We start from the raw sequence: 7,250 nt of genomic DNA, 5'->3' as shown, positions 1-7,250 counted from the left end.
TTTCATCAAGTATCAAAAGTTTAAAACATGTGCAAGGTTATGCTACATTAGGAAAGATTTTTGAATCAATTTATCAATTTTAGGAGCTAGTGAAGTAATATCAAAAGTCAATCAATTTAACAATTTTCAAAAGTGATTAATCATTTGTTTTACTCTTTTTATATATTTTTATTTTTATTTTTTTATTTTTTTATAATAAAGTAATGCTGTTGGGGAAAAATAAAAAGGGTCCATAACTGTCGATTATCCAAGGTTGGTATTTCTTCTTTTACTGATAACAGCTGATCTCCTGGGTTCAAAACAGAGTTAGTAGTTCTCTTCGATGTTATGACTGCAGACATTAGATTCAGGTCCATATCCTTCTTCAGCTGATATCAGCTGCGGTGAAAGTTGAGGTCAAGTTGTCTGCAGCTCAGAACTCTGCTGTTATTCAGGTGACGTCAGACGATGGAGAAAGTGATGATTCCTGGTGTCATATTTCTTGAAATTATTTGGCTCTTTGGTTTATTACTCCACGTTGTTTCAGACAACCGTAATCAAGCACTTCTCAAAGTCCTTCATGGTGTTCACGACCAGAACCTTGGTCCGGTCCTCTGGACCGAGTGGTTTGACATAAATCCTGCAGCCTTTAACCCAAGTGTTCTCAATCTGCTTACGCTTCCTGAGAAGCCGTGCATGTTTTGAGATTTCAGCATTCCTTCTAGTCAGATGGTCGTTCAGATAAACAGTAGATCCTCTGAGGTTTTTGCGTAGATTCATCAGAGCTAGCTTGTGTTTGTGATTCACAAACCTGATGAGGATCGCTGGTTTATCCGTCTCCTTTCTCCTGGGGAGCAGGTGGCAGGTCTCGATGGTATTGAGATCCAGGGAAATCCCTTTAGATGTGAGAAATGAATGTATTTGCTGTTCCAGAGACTCTCCACTGACCTCCGTATTAGCACTGCCAGCTACGCTAGCGCTAGCATTAGCAGTGCTGGCTTGAGGCTTGATCGGTAATCCAGTGAGAATGACATTATTCATCCTTACTTGCTGTTCCACATCGTCCAGTCTTTTCTCCAGAATCCCGACCTGGTTTTCTCGCTGCTCGTTTTGAGCCCGAAATCTTCGGAACTCTTCCATCATATCCCAGAGCGGTGTTAGCTTAGCCGACACTTGATCCATAAAACTTTTCAGCGTTTCTTGAATAATGTCAAGAGACTTTTTGAGTTCTTCATATTCCTGGGGTTTCTTCGGGGGCATGGTCAGCTCTCTTTTTTGGAGAAAAATCAACTTTTTAAGTAATTTGAAGATAGTTGTAATCGCAGAGAGGCACGCCATGCGTCCTGCTGCTGTAACCCGGAACCCGGAAAAAAAACCATGACAGTATTGGCAGTGCAGCTGATGGAGCTAACGCTAGGTGTGCTAAATTTAGCACACTTTTGGTGCTGTATTATGTTTTGTGTTTTTTTTTGTAGTACTGTTGGCTGACAATATTTGCATGATTCCTTTCTACTTCCATTGTGTTCCAATTTGTTGAAATCCCAGTGGAGGCACTGTTGAAGGTCCAAATGTAAACTCCAATACCTTCTCTAGGGTGACTGGACTGCATTCTCCTTCTGTAACACAAGAAAGTGGTGAGAAACCGGATTTTATGTTTAGGCCACAACGTCTAGCCCTAACCTTTGGTATGTGTTACTTTGGAGCAATGGGCACACTGACTGGGGACCACAAAAGCCTCAGTGTTATTATAACATATAATAAATAGCATACATTTGATATCAATTAACCAGTCACGCCAGAAAGCATATTGTCATGTTTTCTCGGTCTCTCCTGTTGCTGCCTTGCACAGAGAAGTCCACATCAAATAAAGTGCTTAGGTCCTTCGCCTGCAGTGGAATCTCCTCACTGACAAACATGTTGTAGAACACTGCCAGATTCTTCTTCAGCTCCTCCAGTAAACCAAGTGTTTTTAACCCCTCAACAAACTAATACAAACATTTTAGAATGTGTGAATCGTCCTGGACAAATGACAGTTTAATTTTTCAGACAGGTAAGACAGGTGAGGCAAGCCAATCTTCCATTGACGAAGAAGTCTGCAGCTGACTGGACAAGGGAGTCATTCTCCTCCAGGCTGGACACATGTCTTAAGGCACCTATAATGCTGAGACTATCTGCTACCTCTGCAATAGCGCTGTTAGCCTCTCGGACTGCTGTTGCTTCCTGTATCTAAAAAGAAAGACAGACGGGAAAAAAAGAGAGAAAAAAGATAATGAGTGGCTTGTAAAGATACCTTCCCTCTATAAATTAGATGTTTAAGCAATAAAGCACTGGTGTTCATGAGAATGTTCACGGATATCCTAACGGCTATGGTTCGGCCACAGCCATGAGGCTGAAGGCCAAGTGGTGCAGGTAACCTGCACACATTTGAAGCCATTCACAAATCATAGAAAATAAGGCTGTGTCACTGTACTGTCCATTCAATGTATAACAACTTTTCCCTGCTTACTTTTATTAACAGTTCCCTGAAAGCATCTGAGTGCATCTGAGTGCAACCCTTGTAGTTCTTTTCTTTTCTTGCTCAGTTTTAGCAGAATGTCTTTGAGATGAAGAAGCCAAGCTGTTGCCTTTTTTAGTCTGTACCAGCTTGAGAAATGACTTGCAAACCGGTTCACCGCATCTAGTCTTTGTTCTGTGTCTATCACAGACACTTTAGCCAATGCCTTTATCTCAATATCTTGTTCTGTTAAATTATCATGTTGATCTGGTCGCTTTGGCCATTCATCTTCTGATTTTAGCAGAAATTCCGGTCCTTGTATCCAGTTTTTGCTTTGAAGCAAACCTTCAGCGCTGGATCCTCTTGAAGCTTGGTCCGCAGGGTTATCTGCTGTATTGACATAGTTCCACTGAAAAAAGTTTGTTGCTTCTTTGATAAACGAGACCCTGTTAGCTACGAATGTCTTGTAGCGGGCGGTTTCATTTTCAATGTATTTAAGCACTGTGATGCTGTCAGTCCAGAACACAGATTTGCTTAGTTGCAACTGCAACTCGTGCTGAAGCATTTTGTCCATTTTAACAGCTATCACAGCTGCCGTCAGTTCCATTCGAGGTATTGTGACTTCTTTGAGTGGTGCCACTCTCGCCTTTCCAATCAAGAAGGAAAGAGCCTTTTCACCCTTTTAATTGGTCATCAGGATGTAAGACACTGTACCATATCCACTGTTACTTGCATCGGAAAAGCGGTGTAGTTGTGCCGACTTGATGGCTCCAAACGTTGTTGTCTTAAAGCACCTTCTTACGCTGAAAGATGTCAACTTTTTCAGATCACACAACCACTTTGACCATCTCTTTTGTTGATCGTCTGAAATATTTTCGTCCCAAGCCTTCTCCTTACACAACTCTCTGAGAAGTTTTGCAGTCAGAATGAAGGGTGCTAGGAATCCAAGGGGGTCGTATGCCGAACTTATAACTGATAAGATTCCTCTTCTGGTGCACGGTTTGTCCTGAACATCGAATTTAACTTTGAAAGTGTCCAATTCTGTGTTCCACTCTATGCCTAATGCTCTCTCAGTAGGCAACTGGTCATTGTTTAGGTCCAGGTCTTTTACTTCTGAAGCTCTATCCTCTTCAGGGATTGACATTAACAATGCTCTTGAGTTGCTTGTCCACTTTGTAAGGCAAAAACCTCCACTGAGACATAATGATGTCAAACTGCTTGCAAGAGCAATTGCATTTTCATCAGAAGACACAGATGTTAAACAGTCATCTACGTAGAAGATGCTCAATATGGTCTCGATTGCCTCAGGCGAAGCATTTTCTCTTGCATCTTCAGCTGTTCTTCTCAATGCATATGATGCACAGCTTGGGGAGGAAGTTTCCCCAAACAAGTGAACACGCATTCTGTATTCTGCTGGTTCCAACTTCAAATCACCGCCTGGCCACCATAGAAACCTCAGCAGATCGGAATCCTCCTCAGGTATGTTAACCTGATAAAACATGGCTTCTATGTCTGCCATCATGCCGATGTTTTCTTTTCTGAACCTTGTCAGTACTCCAATGAGAGTGTTTGTAAGGTCAGGACCTTGGAGCAGCTGGTTGTTTAGTGATACTCCTTGAAATGAGGCAGTGCAGTCAAACACAACTCTCAACTTCCTTTTCTTTGGGTGTCGTACGCCATGGTGAGGAATAAACCATATTCTTTCATCATGACGACGGAGTTGGTTTTCAGGTACTTTGGTGGCATATCCCTTGTCTAGAAGATCGTTCATAAAGTTTTTGTAATCCTCATGAAATTCAGGATTTCTTTGAAGCTTTCTTTTCAGACTTACAAGGCGCTGCTCTGCCAGACATTTGTTGTCAGGCATTCTCAAATCTTTATCTTTTAAAGGGAGTGCAATGCAATAATGACCATCAACCTTTTGTATTGAAGTGCTCACTGATTCAAGGAACTGAAGATCTTCTTGTGACATCTCAGGCTTATCATCAAACCTTTTCTCCGGAAAGTCCGCATTGTACATTTTGGTAAGTAAGTCCTCCACCTTTGAGACTGTGATTTGATTGACAGAGTGTCTCATTGACTCTTGATGGGTTGGAAAACTTCTGAGTGGTCCGTTGATGACCCAACCTAAAGCCGTTTTCACTGCATATGGACCATCATTTTGACTTTTGATGACCCGATGTGGTTCCATTGCTCTAAATACATCATTGCCGATTAGCAAACCGATTTCCGCTTCAATGTGAGATAAATGAACCTCATGCAAATGAGGCCATTGATTCACATCCTTTTGCAAGGGTATGTTTCCCTTTTTCACTGGCATGATCGGTTGAGTAAAGACTCGTGGCAGGTCTATGTACTTTTCTTCTTCCAGGCCAGAAACTTCAAGATCTGAGATGATGTGTGTAGTAACCTTCTTCTCTGCCCCCATGGTGGTGAGTAAGAGATCTGCTTTCTTCCCACGAACATTAAGGTGTCTCATCACGTCATCTGTGCAGAAAGTTGCTGAACTTCCTTGATCCAGAAATGCATACACTTGGATTATCTTGTCACTCTTTTTGGACTTGAGCTTAACCGGCACTATTGGAAGAATAGTTTCTCCGTCACCTGCCCCAGTGTTTCCTCTGCTTTCATTTGCAGCCTCAACAAATGCATTTGTAGCCTCATTGATCACTACTGTTGAACTTGATCCTTTATTTTCAGTCATTGCTGGAGATTCCTTTTGCATATGTAAGATGCTCGGGTGTTTGAATGAACATTCCTTACATTGAATTCGTTTGGGACAGTTTTTACTCAAATGTCCAGTGCTGAGGCAACCAAAGCAAAGTCCTTTTGTGATCAAGAATTGAATTCTGTCTTTATGATTCTGAGCTTTGATTTCTCTACACACCTCCAATGCATGATTATTTTTACAATACATGCATGGACTGTGAAAAGCATCAGAGATGACTGGGTCAGAGTTCTTTTCTCTTTGTTGTTGACTTTCACTGTGTTCTTTGGTCAAAGAAGTTCTTGTCACAAATGTGCAGGTTTTTGAATTGCTTTTCGTAAAAGGTTTTGGTTTTCCTTTTGATTCTGAGCCACTTTCCAAAATGTCTCCAAACAATGGATCGTTACTGATCTTAGCCTGCCATGTAATGAACTCTACCAGATCAGAAAATCTGGCTCTCTTTCCTCTTCTTGTTTGAATGTCGTATGCTTGACTTCTCCACTTTTCCTTTAACTTGAAGGGAAGTTTTGAGAGCACAGTCTTCATGTTACTTGGATTGTCCATTTCATTCATAAACTCAATATCAGTCATGGTGTTTCGACATCCTACAAGGAAAAGAGCATAAGCTTGCAATGCCTTTCTGTCCTCTGTTTTTATCTGAGGCCAATCCAAAGCTTTCTTTATGTAGGCAGTTGCTATTTGAAGCTCATTTCCATAGTGTTGTTGAAGAAGTTTTCTTGCTTCTTTGTAACGTTTGTCTGGTTCCATGTGTTCACAGCTGCGTACAAGGTTTCGAGGTTCTCCAACAGTGAACTGCTGCAGATAATGCAACCTGTCTTGATGACTGTTAGTCTTACCTTCAATAACTTGATCAAATGATTTGATGAAAGAACGATAGTTCAACGGATCTCCTGAGAATACTGGAACATCCCTTTGAGGAAGCTGTGACATCATTTGCTGTTTGGCAAGCATTTCAGTTATGTCATTTTGTCGCTGCATTATTTTGCGAATGTCATCAGATGCAACAGCAGGTGCTACAGGTGGTACAGGGCTTGAACTGGCAGCTCTATGCAAGGAATTCCCATGCTCATTATAGAAAGTCTGTGGAATTCGATATTGGCTTATAGAAGGAGAGATGGTCTCTGAATATCTCTTTTCTTGATAACTGATTCTTTGAGTATCTGCTACGTCATTTATGACACTGTGGAATTTCTCATGTTGCTCCTTTGTGACATCTTGAGCCTCTTCATAATCTGCATAGACCTTTATTTGAGCTTCTGATGCAGCTATTTTGGCATCCAACTCTAACTGCTCTTTTTGTGCTTTCAGGCGGGTTTCTTCCATTTCAATTTCTTGTCTTTTCTTAAGAAACACAGCATGAGCTCGCAGTTCTTCACGTTTGGCTTCCAGCTTTAAGCGAGCAGAGCCTGTAGTACTAGACACTTGTGTAGATTCACTGTAAACTGAGCTAATCTTTTTGGCTCCGGAAGTGGAAGAAAGCACTGCTGAAATGCTATCGCTGGGTTGCACATCATCTTCACATTCAACATCACATTCCTTATTTCCACTCATCAAGCTATCTCCAAGCCAATCTTCTGTTTCACAAATGAAATCTTTCAACTCTTCATTTATTGGCAAAAACCAGTCTTTCTGATCTTCATCTGCCTCGTCCTCATGAAGAAGTGGCAATATTTCTGCATTGAGCTTTCCAAATTCTTCAAAAAACCTTTTGAAAACAAATAATGTTTCTTCCTTTATAAGCTGAGCATGCACTTTGTCTTTCTTTAGTTCTTCTATTTCTTTTTTCTTACGAATGAGCTGAGCCAGCTTTCTCTTTCTTTCTGTTTTAAGCCTTTCACATTTTTCTTCTGCTGCCTTTGGAGTGAGCTTTGGCGCCCTCCGGAGGCCCGCATGCGCATCATGCATTGTTGCGGTGACTCCAATTAACGGCAATTATGGCTCAAATTGTCGTCTTTTCTTGAAACAGTAACTCTTCTCACATATGTCAGCTTAAACTTCTTCTTTGAGAGTTTTAGCAAGAGCACTCCTCCAGTCACTGAAAACCATGCT

This window comes from Oryzias latipes, chromosome 2 (genome assembly GCF_053564925.1).
Source record: "Oryzias latipes strain Hd-rR chromosome 2, Olatipes_Hd-rR_3.1".
Taxonomy (NCBI): domain Eukaryota; kingdom Metazoa; phylum Chordata; class Actinopteri; order Beloniformes; family Adrianichthyidae; genus Oryzias; species Oryzias latipes.
Note: the sequence above shows the minus strand (reverse complement) of the source record.